Genomic DNA, 18,674 nt, shown 5'->3' with positions numbered 1-18,674 from the left:
CTCCTTTCCATTCCCACCCACAAAAAGTAGCCTAGTTCCTGCTTCATTCTTGAAGATCAGCAGATGAGGCTCCAGTCAAAATGAAAGATTGCTGACGGAATAAACAAAGCATCCTAGGTGACTTTCAATCACCTTCTATCTTGATTTCAGTGGCATGCGTGATCATTATATACTAAATAAAATTTGAGCTGCGTTTCCAATATGAAAGTGAGATAACAATGGAGTTGCAGTGCTCAGATTTCTCCACCAAATTTAGTTATTGTTTCATGAGGAACAAATAGCACCACTATCCATTTCTCACACTATTCTAAACTGTGATGGGCCATTAAGGTGATTTAAACTTAGCAGGCTTTTAAGGGCCATCATATTTAACAATATCTACCCGCACTATCCCATCCTTTTTATTATTATTATTTCTCTTCTTTAGAAAACAAGGACAACGTCTGAGGAGTCCGGTGAACTTATTTTAATTTATTACATCATTAAATGGTGAAATATACGAAATTAAACTAGACTTTGGGAGCTAGACTTCCATGTCTTTTTCTGCTCCACAAGTCCTGCTGTACTGAAGTGATGAGGTTAAGAGGGAAGGACACCATTTCAGGGTTCACAGGGTGGGGAGAAAAAGAGGTTTTAGTCTGTGAATATGTATGTGTGGCGTAAAGGAAGCTTCCCAGCATGCTCTTGGATAAATGGAGGGAGAAGAGCCGATACTTTTCCTACTTCGCAATATGAAGTATAACCCTATGTGGTTTGTAACACAGAGTAATGGTGAATAGGAATTCACTTCACCCTCAAGTGTTCCCAGAGATACTCTCTCTGGACAAAATACCCCAAGACATGTTGGGGTTTGAGGCAAACATGGTGCACTCCCCTCCATGTACTGAAGCTAACCAGACTTGTAGCTGAAATTTTGAATTCAACTCTACAGTGTCCTCTGCTGTACCTGAGGGCAGCAGACTAGCTAATGGGGTAGCAGGGGAACCTGAATGACACACAACACTGCATTGGTGTTGCCCACCTCCCAGCACCTGCCACTCGAGGCAACTGCCTGGTCTCTGGAGCCCATTGGGTCAAAGAAGTTCAAGTCAATTGCTAACATGTGCTTTGGGGAAATTAGCTTGAGCAGATGGTGTTATCAGGGCAGTGGGTGGGACATATTTTCTTGGCCCATTCCATTCTGGATTCAGGCCTGGTTGGGGGCTAGAGACAACTCTGGTGACTCTGGTATATGAACTCCAGTAACTGGATGATGGTGGTGGGGACTGTGTTCTTGTTCTGGAAGTCTCCTTGGCTTTCAGTACCACTGGCCATGGATTGCCTTGGAGACCTATGTTATAGTAGTTCCAATCCTTCTTGAGGGTCAACTGCACAATGTGGTGCTGAGAGAGTCCTGTTTGATGCCTAGGCCTTGGGGAAATCATGTCTCCTGTGCTATTTAACATCAACGGGAACCTTTTGGGAGAAGTCATTGGAGGATTTGGAGTGTGTCTCATCAGTATGTTGATGACACACAATTCTCTTTCATTTTCATCAGATTCCAGAAAAAGTTCTGAATCAGTGCTTGGAGGTGGTAATGCACTAACAAACTAAAGGTTAATTCAGATAAGAGAATAGTGTTCCTGATCAATCTTCTCCTTTTAAAATTCTATTTTAAAATGCAACTGACAAATCTAAGAAAATTGTGAAGAGAAAAATACATATAATTTAATGACTAGAGCCGTTTTCTTATCCCACAAGTTCTCTTTTAAACAGTTTTATTACTCATAAAGGCAAATTTTAGGAGGAACTATTGATAGACTCATAGAACTGAAAGTTGGAAGGGACCTGGGGGTTTTCTAGCCCAACGTCCTGCAGTGTAGAAATCTCAACTAAAGCATCCATGATATATGGCCATCCGACCTCTGCAAGGAAGGAGAGTCCACCATCTTCCAAGGAAGTACATGTTAGAATTCCTGCTCCATGATTGCAGTCATAGGATTGTTGTTTTTCACATGACAGTGTATGTTTTGAGTCCACAGAGTGATGGAGTGACGGAGACAGGATGTTTGTGTTACTGTGTTCCTTGAAGTGGGACTATTGTCCTTTGTTCTTTCTCTTTGCTGTCTGATGCTAGAGAGAGAGGGAGCCATGTTGCAGTGCTCTGTGTGTGTTTATATGTAAATAAAGTAGATTAGCCAAAATGCTGAGTTGCTGAGGTCTGTCATGCAAGCTGTAAAGACACTGCGGATCCCTAAGTGTGCCGGTGTCTATTGGCATTGGTCGCAGTGATGTTTGGGCTGAAGCTCCCGAACGATCAACTAAGAGGGAGAGAACATGCCAGCTGGGCATGTGTCTGTGCCAGGGCCCTACTTGAGTGTAGGATGAGCTCTTGACTGTACATTCCACTATCAGACACCCTTCACCAGCAGAAAGTTCTTGATGTTGAGTTGGGATCTCCTTTCTTGTAACTTAAATACACTGAGCCCTACCCTCTGGAGCAGGAGAAAGCAAACTTGCTGCATCATCCATGTGATAGCCCTTTAGATATCTGAAGACAGCTTTCTATGTTCCTATTTGACAAAGTAGCTCAGTGGTGGATAATTCTGTCTTGCATGCAGGGAGTCCTGGGTTTGATCTCTGATGGTATCCTTAGGCAGGGCTGGGAGAAGACCTCGTCCCTGTCTGAAACCCTGGAGAACCACTGCTGTCACTCAGTGTCAACAACATTGAGTTGGTAGGGACTTGAGCAGCCTATACAGACTCACACATTTTCTGTAAAATGAAGCTGATTGCTGAGTCTGGCCAAGCTGTGTGGGAGAAGCTTGGTTCAGAGGCTTCTCACACTGCACGTAGATTGACAGCTTTCCGAAAAGGAGTAAATTCTCTCCATTTATAAGGGCTTAAATACATGAATGAGGATGACAATTTGAAAGCCATGTTGAAAGTAACTTTTTAAAATCCCTTTCGTGGGCATGAAGGATAATTTGCATTGGAAATGCATCTTATTTGCAGGCTAAGTAAGGAATAAAATTTGAAAAGGATTTCAAGACAGATGTTTCCTTTTAATTCTTGTAAATGAATATATCATGCAAGCCTGATATATACCAGGCAGGTGGAGGGTATGACTGTTTCTCATCTACACTAAATCCTCTCCCAACCTTGAATATGATTTCTGAAATATTTCCAGATGAAAAAGAGAGGGTGGGTTAGTGGCTGAAGGGGAAGATGGCTTCATATTTAATTTCATGTTACATTATAGCAGCTTTCCATATCTCTAGAATTTAGATAGGGTCAGACTACAGAGTAGTGGCACCCGCCTGGTGGAACGCCCTCCCATCAGATGTCAAGGAGATAAATAACTGTACAACTTGTGGAAGACATCTGAAGGCAGCCCTGGATAGGTAAGTTTGTAATGTTTGATGTTTTGTTATGCTTTTATTTCTGTTGGAAGCTACCCAGTCAGATGGGCAGGGTATTATTGCTGCTGCTGCTGCTGCTGCTGCGGTTGTTAGCCAGGTGCTATACATCTGCAACCTATAAAGGTATGATTAGGGATGGGCAGTTCCAGATGTTGTTTGATTCCCAGCATCTGTGACCATAGGCTGTGCTGAGTGGGGGTTGAAGGAATTTAGAAGTCTATTAAATATGGAGGGACACAGGTTCCCCATTCTGGCTATAAATGAGTTAATGCCAACATGCCAACTATTGTCTATCGTATTCAGAGTTGAATAAAATACATACAAGTTCCAGTGACATACAAACTTCATGGGGTGGCAGTGTAGCACAGGACGTTTACTGTGGTGGTCCCCAAATAGTTGAATGCCCACCTCTCTGAGGTGCATCCCTCTTATTGCATTTTGGTGTTAGGTCAAGGCACCTTTATACCCAGGCCTTTGGGAAGTGGAATATGTTACATGGTTTAATCATATTGAGTTGCGTGTAACCTCTGCTGGGATCACATGGTGAAGACTGGGCTGTACATGCCTATGCATAAATAAATTTGTCTTAACAGATTTGAGTTAGTGCCTTTCATTATTTCATAGTAAAGATGCATTATGTTGCTTAGTTATTTAAATTGTTTTAGGCTAATGATCAAAAGCTACCTTGAGGGGCATACTGGGGGGAAAGTCACAAACAAACATGCACATACAATCCTCGGGAAGTAGGTTTCATTATTGAGGCAATAATGTTTTTGTCAGGATTAAGAAATATGGCAGTGTTAGCCTTACATTTATATAAATTGCACACCTGCCCAAATTGTGTCATATTCACCCAGGAGAGTGAGTTATAAATTGCAGTAAAATAAAGGAACTTAGTCTGACAGACAAAGGGGGCACATCCAGAGACAATCCAGGCTGTCTAGGTCCCTGAGGCGGTAATTCTAAGTGGTAGCCTTCCCTGGTGGTAAAAAATAGAGCAAGCCAAGTAATTGACATTTTGCTGCCCTTCAGTGGCACCCCAAATCTGCCGCCTGAAGTGAATAACCTCACTCTGCTTAATGACTGAGCTGGCCCTGTGTACACACATGACAGAACAAATTTTCCAGATATTCAATTGTGTTTTTCACTGCATCATTATGCTCCCTTGCTGGAGAACTTGGATCTACACCTTTGAACAAGAGAAAGTTGTTTTTTCAGCTGAGCACTCTGATTAGTGCATTGTGTTCTGTGAGATGAAGACTGAGAGAGAGAAAAAACAAATAACCCCAAATTAGCAAGGCTCTGATACAATGATAAATTATATAATACAGAGCTGTAAAGTTTACCAGCAATTGTGACTGTGCCCCAGCTGAGAAACATCCCCTTTATCAGAGCTTGCCACATAAGGCCTCATTTAAATATCTATGCATAATTTGACATCTGAAAGGTTTCTGCCAGCTGCTAACACATTTTTTCTGTTCCTTCAAGGATTCAGACAGTTTATCTTCATAGGAGTTGGGAAGAAGTTAGGGAAGATGTTATTTCTCTCTTCTCCTGATACTCTTGTAATTATCGCAGGGTGATGTAGCACAGAACCTGCCATTTAAGCCTTCACTCAGCACTTGCTCAGACACTATAAAACACAGTCCTTTAAGACTGGTTGAGCTTCCACAGATGTGTTATTATTATGGGCTGTTTAGCCTCTTAATCACCATGAAATTAGAAGCAGCATCTTCAGATTGTTCTAATGCACAGTTTGGAGTGAAGAGGGAATGACAATTTGTGGATTCCACCCTCCCACTTAGGGTTGTTTTATTTTGAATATTATGTAATTAAATGCTTCTTACGAATGATAAAAGGGGCAGTAAACCAGGTTGGCCTTTGAGTCAGTTCGCAATTGATGATCATGTGGCTTGCAGATGTGTGTCTTTTGATCTTCTGCCTTTTCCTTGTTGTCTTTTCCAGCAGAAAACAAAATGTCCGCTGTTGCTCTACTTGAGTTTCTATGTTGTTATGAATTCATTTGCTTTCCATTCAGCAATAAAGTCCTACTCCAGTGTTTGACTTAATGTGTGTGGGATAAAAAGGGAGTATCAAGTACATTTCCCCCACTTGTGTTGGATTCATCTTCCTGCACTGAGGGGGAGAGTCAGAATGGAGATTCTGCCCAGGTCTCCTTGTGATTTGGGGCCCTGTATGATCAGGGAACCTGATTTCAGGGAAAATTCTAAGCACAATGAGCCAAACTTGCTTAGAATCCCCCTTCATGCCTTTGTTCTCAACTGACGACACATTTGGGGATGTTGCGGGCTCCTACTGCTACTGAGATGCTGTAAAGAAGCCCAGCCAACCTGATTTTCTATCTATCTCAGATGTCTGGGTTAACAATTCACAGTCTGTCTTCAGTGATTTACAAGCATTGCTCAAAGTAATATATCCAATCTTTCATCATCTTAAGATAATATTCATAGATCCGATACTTGCTTCTCATTGTCAGCCTTGATGATTTCATTGCAATTCCTGACCAGAAAGGCTTCTCCCCCCCCCCCCCCTGTTAAGCCATCTGTCATGGAGCCAGGAAGGAAAATTTTAAGATCGATTTAATATTTATGAATGTAGCATAAGTTTCTCTTGTGCATCTTTGTCAAGTATTTGTGAGCTTAATTAATGCCCTGTTGTTTTCTCTTTCCTTTAGCCCATTTTCTTGACTGATCTATTTTAAAAGTATTTTCAGAGGCCTTACAAGCTCATCTGTAATTTCTGGCTGTGATCTGTATTTGTCATCTATATTCAGCAGTCATTTCTCCCCAACCAAATCACCTTTCATTCTTCACAGTCTATCTATCCAATTTATCAACACACACATTTTCGTGCCATTCAAGCTGATCTTCCTGAAGCCATAACTTTTGTTTTGTTTTGTTTTGGTGGTAACTAGTTTGCCACTTTGATTTAAAAAATTACTGTTTGTCAAATTTAATCACAGGGCTATCATTTGATTGAGTGCCCTAGCAACATTTTCTTTTCCTTCACTGATCTCGCCTCCCTCTTCGGTTAAAGCATTGAGGAGAAGAATATTTGACTGATACATGTAGATACCATTAACCAAACTGATTATTTCTATGTCAGTTTGAAAATGTCCAGCAATATTTCTTTAAAGGCTTATATAGTTATATATCATCTTATTGTATAACCCCATCACTTGCAGCGGTGCCATAAACTTTCAGTCTTGCTGCTGGCAACAAGGACAGAATAGGATGCTGGGTGTTGAAGCTGGATAGACCCCATTAGGAGTACAGGCTGAATGGACTTCCATCAGGAATTACAAGCTGTTCCTATTGAGATTTGGTGATGAGGGGCAGGGGAATGAAATGAGGAGTCTTCAACAGGGGGTAGGGAAACAGTTTATTGTGTTAAACCCAGTGGCTTGGATCACAGGTATGCCTTCCATAAACAGAAGGTCTTTTTCTGCATACAGAAGACTTTTCAGTGTAGCAGAGAAGAAGAAGAGTTTGGATTTGATATCCCGCTTTATCACTACCCGAAGGAGTCTCAAAGCGGCTAACATTCTCCTTTCCCTTCCTCCCCCAGAACAAACACTCTGTGAGGTGAGTGGGGCTGAGCTTCAGAGAAGTGTGACTAGCCCAAGGTCACCCAGCAGCTGCATGTGGAGGAGCGGAGACGTGAACCCGGTTCACCAGATTAGGTGCTCACCAGATCTACTGCTATTCCACTCCCCTAGTGCCTCCTACCACTGTCATAGAGGGTCCCCAAACCCTCAGGGACGAGAACTCTATATACCCAAAAGCAATCTTTCTGATTTCTCTGAGAAGTTATAAGGGTGCTGGTACATGGGGCTGTCTCTGAAGATGCTTCAGAAACTTCAGCTGGTGCAGAATTCAAGGCAGTTTGAGCATATCACACCAATCCTGGCCCAACTGCACTGGCTGCCAATTACTGTCCAGGCCAAATTGAAAGTGCTGGTTTGGACCTATAAAACCTTTAAAAGCTCAGGAGTGCAATACTTCAAGGACCATGTGAACCGACCCTGACCACTTGTAATGCATTCTACAGCTGAAGTTCTGTATTTCTACTGTGGGCCTTGAATGCAGTGTACTTAAGAATAACCTGATTCTTCCCTTCTGACTAACATTTTGCTACTTGTCACCCACTTTCCTGAATAAAGAAAGACAAGGCAGAAGATTTGCCAGAAAGATCAAAAGCCACACCTCAGCTTATTCCAGCTTAAAATTCTCTCTCTCTATTCTCCTTGAACTCCCCGGCACATTTATATCAATGAGTATGCATGCTCCAGATCCACAGAGCTGATACTAGACTCCTTATTCAGGAAAAAAGTACCCTTCCTCAGAGATGGTGCCAACACTTTAAAGTGCACTAAGCCATAGAACATGGCTGCAGCCACTTCACCTACAAGAGGTCTCTTAACCTGCCTTCCTCAACTACCTGCAGTAGTCCGCAGGACTCTAATGCTGCTCTGCAGCTTCTGGGGTGGGACACTAAGTAAGAAAGCCGGAGAAGGAATGGTGGGAGGCTCAGCAGATTTACCTTCACTCAACGCACACAAACGGATAATATGCACTGTCTGTAAAAAAGGACTTGGCAACCCTAATTGCCCCAGTAACAGGGATGGGGAACCAGTGGGCCTCCAGGTAATGCTGGGCTACAACTCCCACAATCCCTGACCATTGGCCATACTGACTGGGGCTGATGGGTGATGGAGCCCAACAACATCTGGAAAGCCACAGGTTTCCCATCCTTGCCCTGTAACAAAATGACCCCACCAGGACATAGGGATTGAAGTTCTAGTAAACTGAAGTATGTGAGTTGTGCGGTTATAACACTTTATCCAGGAGGCCATGCAAGCCTTTTGGAGGATGGGTTGCAAATCAAATGAATAAAACCCAAATTTTATCCTTTTTCTTTCTTTCTTTGCCCCGGTATATATATATTTTAAAACAACAACAACAACTTTATTTTAATGTTTGGACAGGAAACTGATTTGGAGTTCCATGATTTTGTCGGGAAGGTTATCTAGGTGTTTATCTGCTTTCATCAATACGAAAGGTCTTGTTTTGTTCTCTTTTGACGTGAAAATAGAAGCCACAAGGCTCTGGGGGGAAAGAGACTCAGACTTAATTATATGCCCTTTTCACCCTTGCATCTGGATCCTATTAGCTTGAAAGCAGTTGGGGATTTCTGTGCAATCTTGACCCTCCTACAAACATGCTCTTGACCAAACTGATAACTATCCTCAATTATAGGCTATCCAAGTGTTGAAAGGTATATATTTCTTCTACCGGATACCCTTGAATTAACTTCACAGTTATACAAGATGTCCTTGTGATTCCTGGAAGCTTCTAATCAGATCTTGGGTTCTTTTTTTCTTTTTCTTTTTAATACTTGGCAGCAGTGCCTGAAGGGGGACTAAAAAGCTAGTGGGATGGTTTTGAAGGAAATGAAATGTTTGCCTGTGTGTGCCATAAGTGGGGTAGGCAATCCAGATGCAGTTAAGCCTGCCAAAAAAGAAATGGGAAGAGTGAATGCCATCCCACTTGGAGCACTGCACCTCTGACCTAGACCTGATTCCAGGACTCCTCTGACCACACCATTGCTTGAGAAGATGTTTCTTGGCCAAACTAGCTCAATGCCAAAAACACATCCTTTGCTTATAGAAAGTCCTGAATTCAATTCTCTGGCATCTTCCAGTTAGGCTGTAAAACCTATGTAAAACCTTGGAGAACCACTATTAGTTAGTTTAGATATTGTTGTTAATTTATTAACTGATAGAGATTGTACCATATTAAAGAGTTTAAAATGTTCAGAAATGTTAATAAAAATATATAGATTCTGATGGCACAAGATTTAGTCACTCACTTTTAGAGGGTTATTTTATTTTTGTGTGTCATTTTTATTATGACTAGGAACCTCAAAAGCTGGGACTGGCCTCTCTGAGAGGTCTGATCAGCCTCTTCTGATCAGCAGAACATTTGGAAAGTATGATATTCCAGAAAACCTGCAAAATTACTAAGGGGGGGGGGGGACACTGAGTCATGTCTGGTACTCATGTAGTGGCTGCTATCTGATGCCAAGATGAAGTTCACAAATGTTATCTCCAAGAGAACTAGCTGCAGCCCACATCTTGCTTATCTTATCAAAGCAGTGACTACTGGAACTGGCTTCATATCTTGTTCAGAAGTGCATCATTGTACTATCAGCAAGAGATAAGATCTGGGTGATTTCCAAGAGCTGTAAATTGGGAAGTTTAGAAAAACAATATCATTAAGAAGGTAAAACTTTAAGACTGCAAGGACGCACATACTACTTTCAAATAGATTAAGAACACCAAGTACACATAACCCTGTGGAGTGAAGATACAATAGGAACTATTTCTTCTATTTCTTCTTCTTCTTCTTCTTCTTCTTCTTCTTCTTCTTCTTCTTCTTCTTCTTCTTCTTCTTCTTCTTCATTTCAGCTATTTTTTTCTTTGAATATTTCACCTACCCCCATAGTCACTGTGTGGTTTTTAAAAAATCATGATACATTTCATTACAGGTGTGTAAATAATTTTTTAACAAGACGTGTCCCATCACAGTGTGATTTATATATGATATAACTCCAAAGATCCACTTGGAGGGGAATAAATCTCACACTTTAACCTGATCTTTTGCACTAGACATCAAAATATACTTTCAGAGAAAAGTACTTTAAAGAAAACCCTGCATTCTTGAAATGCATCATTTCCCATTTATATTATTATTTAGTTTCCCCATTGATTGATTTCTTGTAGGATTGTTCCACCTCTTTATAGTGGCATCTTTTTACAAGTCCAAAAGAATTTTGAATAAAAGTCAATGAATGTTTTAAAACACAGAAACATATAATGCTACCAATTATACCAAATCAGACCATTGGTTCATCTGCCTCAGTATTGTTGACACTGTCCCACAATGGCTCTCCAAGGTTTCAGACAGGAGTTTTCCCCAGTCTTACCTGCAGACACCAAGGATTAAATCTGGGAGCTTTTGCATGCAAAGCACATGCTCTTTCATTGAGTTTTTGCTCTTCCCACTTTCTTCTATCTTATTTATGAATTTCAAGATCAGGATGTGGGCCAAATTAGACAATGCAATAAATGTGTGACTATTGCCAAACACAATGGCTGTGTGTTCAGATTATAACCTGAATTTCAGGGAACTAAAGGACAACCAGGGACGTAGCATGGGGGATCTGCCTGGGCAATCACCCTGGGCTCATTTTCCTGGGGGAGGCCAGCTACTCATGCCACCCTCCCCAAGCCAGACCTATGCCATTTTGCAAGGCTGGGATCTGATCAGGTGGCAGCCTTGCAAAGCATCTGGGGGGTGCATGAGAAGGACACCATGCACCCCTTGATTGCAGCCTTGCCCGAGAGGCTGGGATCAAGGGGTGCATGACTGTTGCATTCTTCTCACGCTGCCCTCCTTGAGCCGCTTTGCAAGGCTGGGATCTGATCAGCTGGTTCCCCCATAGCGGCTAACAACGTATGGCCTTTTGAATTATGTGCAGCAAATCCTTGGTTGATTCCAACCACCTACACCAAATACCAGATCCTAACCGATCCACTGTTGACCAGAACAAATGTGGAGCCACATAGTACCTCACACAACGAATCCACCTGTTATTTCACCTTCCTCCGTCTTTCACTTCTTCACCTCTTTTAATTATGTTAATATAATGGTCTTTTTGACAATGAATCTTCATTCATAATCTTGAATGTATAATCATGTTAATTTTCAAAGTTGTATTTTTTATTTTTTAAAAACTATTAATGTGTCTACTGAAGTAATCCAAACTGAATTATGTTTCAGGGAAAATGCTTGGTACATTAAATGCCCCTTACAGGCATTAATGAAACCAGTTGACAACCCAATTGCACGTATTTAGCAACACATTGTCTAGGACAGTTAAACCTGTGGTGAATTATCCATGAATTATCCAAGCTAGACCTTATCCTATAAAATTAAATCTGCCCTTTGCCATATACAGGCTTTACGGGGAATTGTCACCTAAAATCAATTATTTCTATGCTACTGTAGATATTTCAAAATCATTTTAGTGTGAGTTGAATAATTGTCCTACAGGAAAGGACTGAGGAGGTGCTAATAAGATAGAGAGTGAGTGGGGAGGGAGAGGGAGAGAAGAATGTAACACTGTTCCTACAGTAGTAGGCTTCAGACCACATGGCATTTGTTTGTGGAATACTTTCCACACTGACTTGGCTTCCAGTGTATCATTAACCATGAGGTATGGGGGTTGCCGTATATTACAGTGGATTCTGGGAAGTATTCCAGGATTCATACTGAGCTTTCATATTGTCCAGGCTTGTTGGGTCATTATGAAGGGAGGAGGAATCCATTTAAAACAGATTTATACAGGTTCCACCTCACTCAAGCTTTGCCCACATCAAACCGCTGTCCACACCATGCATAATCTTAACCACAGGGAATTTGATTCAGCGATGTGTTGCAATGCAAGTTCTGGTGATCAGCCACACACAGAACCAGGCAAGCCCAATCATCTGGACTTGCACAGCACCACACAAGTTTCTTTGGCCCAGCCATGGATGCCATATATGATGTCAGTTGTAAAGCAGCTTGGCCAAAATATACTCAGGCCAAATGCAGAAGGCCTAATTAGGACCAGAGGCCAGAGGTTCAGCACCCTTGATCCAAGCCTATGTCATGTCTCTTCTCATTCACCTCATTTTTTGAAATCAAAAAGCTTCAAGTGCTGTAGCCTTTCCTTGTATGGGAGTTCCCCAAACTCCTTGATGATGTTGGCTAACCTTTTCTGAAACGTCTCCAGCTCTACATTATACTTTTTTGAGGTGAGGCAACCAGAACTGTAGACAGTCTTTCAGCTTTCTTCAACGTCAGCTCCTGTGATTACAGCATTAAGGGCTGAAAGAAAATATTGCTTTATGCTCTCAGTCTGGCAATAAAAACATGTTTTCCCCATTTGATTCAAATTCTTAATATACTGTGATACTTTCTCCTCACATCTCTGCCCCTTTTCCCTCTTTTACCATTAATTTCACATTTAGGATGCACCCTGTCAAAATTTGATCAAACCTATTATGAAGTGTGAGGAACAAATATTTGAATTAGAGTCAGAGGTGAGGAAAGTGGCAGAAGCGACAGAAGAAAAATAGGGACGAGTGTATTAGTATTGGAAGCACACAGCTAATTTGGAATTGAATTTAAATGAATTCCAAAATCGCAGTTTGGTAGGTATTTTATTATTGGGATGTCTTATCTGGGTATGTAAGTAAAAGTCATACAAGACCTTCAACTGCAGCTTGGCATGCTGCAAGGATAGGAAATCATTCACTTGTGGCACTTGTAATGAGTGATGGACACATGTCCCAGTCCTCACTCCAAAAGGGGATTGATTTTTTTAGGCGTGCTTCTTGTAAGAATGCACATAATATTTGTGGACACCATATAATGTTTCTAGAGTAGAGGCAGGGGTAACAATGGAGAGCAAGCCTTTCAGCTCCCCAGCAAAGCATTCATTCCATCAAGGAGCAAATTGGGACTGCAATTCCCAGAATCCCCCAGTCGGAACACGACACTATTCATGTCAGCTTCCATTGGACAGAAGGCAGGTGGGAATGGATTTTTGTTGGAGAGCTGAGTCCCCCCTTTGCCTTGACAGAGGAACGTTCTAAGGGTCTTCAGAAGGAGGACAAGAAGAAGTGGCAGAGGTGGAGATAAATGCCAAACCAACTCTGCTCTGCTCAATTTGCCATTCCCCATAAGAAGCCTTTCCAGTTTCTTTAAACTTGGAGTCTTTCACAGGGATGTAACATGGCATTATATTTGTGATGACTAGCAAATGGAACCCTTGTTTGCCACAACCTGATGAATATTGGCTTGTGGTAACACACAAGCAGGCTTTTTCATTGGTGACACTCATGTTGTGGAATGTCCTCCCTGTTCACATACAAGAGGTCTTGTTGGTGATGGCATTCTGATGGTTCTTGAAGCTACACCTGCTTAGGCAAGTGTTCCCCTGAATTTGAACTTTTTTTATTATTCTCTGAGTAGGAAGCATTGAAATGGCAGCCTAATAACCCACTGGCCCAGCATTAGAAACCAGTGTATTGGCAGGGAGTGGGAGCAATTTATTGCCTACGGATTGGAATCTTCTTTTCATCAGCTTTCCAACCATCAGAATGCAGACTTCTCAGGCGTACAAACAGAATGAGAGGTCACTCAGTTCACTTCCTTTGGCAGAAGCAATCTTTGGATGCCCTGTATGATTAGTTGCCTCTTGCACTAGTGCACAAGAGCCGACTTTTTCCTTAGGGGAGATTTTTGGATCCCAGAGTCAGTAAATCAAATCTGGGGTGTGAGGAAGAAATCTTTATGTGTGGTGGGAAAAGGCAAGATTGAAAAGCTCATCTTGGATTTGTCTTTCTTAGACTTTCTCCTGGAAGCCTGTTTTGGCCCATCTGCTACTTAGGTAAAGGACTGTCATCTCAGTTTTCATAATGCCTAACTTTTAACACTTAAATTTTAATCTGTTGCTAAAAACATATAATATTATTTAGTTTTGCACAACAGTGAGTTCATCAGTTCTTGTATTCCATAGCATATAACTTATAATAGTATATGAAACATAAATATTCTAGATCCAAAAAGGGGAGGAAAGAGGAGAACAGGTTGTTCACGGATATCTACATAACATAACAGCATGCCTAAATTTAACTTTCTCTTATACACACACTTTGGAACACTAAGGTCAGTAAGTGCAGTGTATAGATAATTTTGAAATTTGCATATGTTCACCTAATATTTCTCATGTCACCTAGCCTAACCTTTTTTAATTTAATAGAAATGCAGAGTCGTTTTACTAATAAAATATGTGGGTTCCTTCATGTAAATTTACATTCACATCCCATTCGGCTTGTGTTAATTAAGCACACATTGTGGGAAGCACTGTGAAGCCTGGTAATATGAACTCTAAGCACAATTTAAACACTGATGATTTGAATAAATGGCATCCTATAAATATTGCTCATATATCTTCTTAGTGCTGTAGAGCAATGAATTCTTCTGAGAGGAAGCAACATTGCTTTCATTACCAGCTAAGTGTTCTCTTCATTTGCATAAAGCATGTATACACATACATTTTTTTCTGTTTGCATCTATAAAAGCATGAATGAGTAATCTCAAGGCAGTTTCAAAAAGTGGTTTCATTACTCAGGAAGAAAAGCAGGTGGGGCCTCCGACAGATCATTGCTCCTCACTGAACTAGCTGTGTTGGTACAGCATCAGCATCATCATGGCATGATTCTCAAATGGCTGTGGAATGCAAACCTGGGGCACATACCAACTAAGTCATGGAGTAGACTCATTGAAATCTAGGGACTTAAATTAATCATGCCTGTTGATCTCTTGTGAGTTTGCCTAGCAGTGTAATGCAAACCCAAGATCCATGAGTTTGGAACAGACAGATCTTGGGCTGTCCTGGCTATAACTTGGAGCTCAGCTCTGGCTATGCTGGTGTAACTCCCTCATCCTAATCTCAGCCAGGAATATACAAGTCCCCTCAAGTCACTTTGCTGGTTTAGCCAGGGATGATCCAGTAGAACATAAGCAGGTGGAATTTACACCAGTGTTAGTCCCCACAAAGGGGCATTCTGGCCGACCTTCTGATCGGCAAGTCCTAGGCTCTGTGGTTTAACCCACAGCGCCACCCGCGTCCCTAGGGGTAACTTATATCAACTTAAGTTAAGCAGGGTGTAAGCCCTGCTGGCTTCCTGTCCTCCTTTGCTATTTGGATTCAACCGCAGACGTGCTGGTTCTATTCTGCCAAATCATTTTGCAAGAATCTAGCCAGCTCTTACCTTTTAGCGTTTTTAGACAATGAGTGAAATCACAGCAGCTGTGAGTGACATTTAGAGGAGCAGCAAGCCACAGAGGTTTTTAACTGTCCTGCAGGACGAAGCAGCGGCAGTGAGAACAGAGAGTGACCTGCTCCTGTATTGTTGAGTGGCCTTTTACTGTTCCTTGGTAATGCAAGCACAGCAAGGCAGTGCTGGCTTTAGCCTTACTGTGAGTCCCTTCCCAAGCCATTAATGACACCCCCAAGTCCATGTTTGCTGGAACAGCAAAGCAGCCAGAAAACTGATCAGTGTAATAAAGGCAGGTCTGATGAATTCCCTTACCATTTCTATTTGCATTGCTGGCTTAGCTTTGTGGATCTGGGGTTGAATTACTGGGAGAAATTCACCAGCTCACTCTTCCAATCGTTCCATAAGCACAAACATTTCAGCTTGCCCAATGAAACAATCTCCCCTCTCGTCCCCACCATGTGATGTTCTGGGGGTTCCCCAGACCCCCCAGAATTGATTTGGGGGTGAGCATAGGGTACATGTGGGGGAAGAGAGCAGGCAGGTCCTGTTGCACTAGTGGGATTCATTGTGCTTGCTCCCACAACTGCATCTGCTTAGTTGAATCTGACCCATTGTTTCTTGCAAGACTTCAAAAGGGCCCTAGGGGGAATGCCATACTCTTCCAACACTTTCAGAAAATGCTCAGGCACAGAACTATGGGGCAGCACTCAAGAAGTCTGCTGCTTTCCAGCCTGTGAAATAGTCAAGAGTGTGTCCTGTCTGTGTTTTCAAGTTTGTGTTTATTATTCCACTACGCCTCCCATACTTGAAAATACAAGAGACAAGGAAATTCATTCATCCCTCTTTTAAGTAGCTGGAGGAGGAAGAGAGGGTAAAAACTAGTAGTAGTAGTAGTAGTAGTAGTAATAATAATAATAATAATAATAATGCATTTATTTAGTGTCTTATAATATGAGAATCTCACAGTGATTTACATTAATGCAACTGAAATACTATCATCTATCTATATCTATCTATCTATATCTATCTATCTATCTATATCTATCTATCTATCTATCTATCATCTATCTATTATACATTATACATATGAGACAGCTGGATAAAGCAACATCCAGTCCTTTTCCTGAATGTAAATGCTTGAATAGGTTCCGTATCAAAGTATCTGCTTTTTTGCAAATGATATATAAATACTGAGAGCAGCAATATATCTATTTATTACCCATAAATTGGGTCAATACATCTGTTGTTAAATACATGTGTGTGTAATATGAGGAAATAAGTGGCCTGATCCTCCCCACCTAAAGAACCACTTTAACATTGTGCACAGGGCTTTCATATCAGGTGTGTCACCTGCTGTCATCGTGCAAAAGCAAGAGACAAAAATCTGAATCCCTGTTTCCTTTGCAGATTTGCAGATTTATCTATGAGAACACGTGCATCCATAGTCAACAAGGCACAGTGGAATAATTACAGCATATTTACTGAATAGCTACATGAGTACCATGCTGCTGGTGGAAAGAAGGATGTAGTTGAGATGCTGGAGGGGGAAAAACCTGGCCAAAATAATACAACTGCGAAGTCAGCCTCTTCCTCCTCAGCAGCGTTCAGGAATCACACACACAAAAGCATCAGCTTTAGGGTTGGTAATTTTGCCGAATAGGTTCTTTCCCTCTATTTCCTTTATCAGCACATGGAGCACAGCTATTCTTTCTTTAAAACCCAAGAAGGTCAAGCCAAGCAGAATCTCGAGAGTGTTAAGCAGCAGCAGCTAACAACACAAAAGTTGTCTTTTCGAAAATGCAGAAAGAGCACCTGCTTAAAATAGAGGGGAAAGAAATCAAGGAGGAAATGTCAACTGTTTCTTTGGTTGGAAAGAGGGGAGAAGAGAGAGAGCGTGCATGGTGTGTAAACAGTACCTACTTGGAAAACAGTGAGATCAAAGACAGCACAAAGCCCCAAAGGATGACTTGGATGTGAGGGGAGAGGGAATAACAAGTCATTAAGAAACTTTACATCCCAGTCATGAAGAAACATATTCTACAGAAGTAAATTCTATTGGTAGGCTTTTCTTTCGCAGAACATTCAGGATGCTAGCCCTTTTTGGTGAAAGTGAATTGAGCTCTTCCCTTAGGCTGTATTAGGGGTGTACATGCATGTTCCCCTCCAATCCAATCTATGGCCCAATCTGGCACTTTGGATCAACCCCAATCTGACCTGGGGGTGATCTGGGGCTGACCTGCATCTGGGCACCAAATCAATTCTGAGGCTTGCTTTAATGTTTAGTTAGGTTTTTGAACACTAATTAAACATGTGGCCTTGGGAGGGAAGGAGACATGGTGTTCAATCCTGCTGTGTGCTGCTTTGCCTGCACATTCCCTTCAGGGTATACACTGGCAAAGTAAAAAGGTAAAGGTAAAGGGACCCCTGACTGTTAGGTCCAGTCGTGGATGACTCTGGGGTTGCAACGCTCATCTCGCTTTATTGGCGGAGGGAGCCGCCGTACAGCTTCCGGGTCATGTGGCCAGTATGACTAAGCCGCTTCTGGTAAACCAGAGCAGCCCACGGAAATGCTGTTTACCTTCCCGCCGGAGTGGTACCTATTTATCTACTTGCATTTTGACGTGCTTTCGAACTGCTAGGTTGGCAGGAGCTGGGACTGAGCAATGGGAGCTCACCCCGGTGTCGGGATTCGAACCGCCGACCTTCTGATTGGCAAGTCCTCTGTGGTTTAACCCACAGCGCCATCTGCATTCCACACTAGCAAAGTACATCCTGCTAATTGCAAAATTAGTTCCCAAGACAACAAAGTTCTATTTTATATGTTCCACAAGGTCTTGATTCCAAAAGGCACTGTTCTTTCTGAAAGGTGAGGTGGTAAGATCTGGCATCATAGAGCAAATCTGAGTTCCTCATCAATATTCTCTGTTGACATGGGCAAGACAAGGGAACTCACAATTCTTTCTCCAGCATCTACCCTCATCTCCTCTATGCCATATATTCACACACACACCACAAGCACACTTTTAGAAATGTTGCTATATCGATATTTCTTTTACAAGATAGAAATTATTGCACTTCTGCCCACTGCAGTAAAGTTGGATCTGGTTTTTCAGCATTAAATGAGAGCTGGCAGACATCAAGGAGAAAAGCGACTGTGAAAGGCTGCTTGGAATCTTGAACTTAGATATTAATAAGCGCATATGCTGAATGCTCTTTAGAAAATATTTTATCTGTTGATTTTGCAGGGCCCTGTACAGTGAGACCTATTGTGGCAGGGAAGCAATGATATTATCTTGACAGGAAATTTCACAGTCCAGCTGCCAATCCTAACAGGCCATGTCAGCTACATGCCA

Source organism: Podarcis filfolensis, assembly GCF_964270895.1.
Source record: "Podarcis filfolensis genome assembly, chromosome: 3".
NCBI lineage: Eukaryota > Metazoa > Chordata > Lepidosauria > Squamata > Lacertidae > Podarcis > Podarcis filfolensis.
This window is presented reverse-complemented; position numbering follows the sequence as displayed.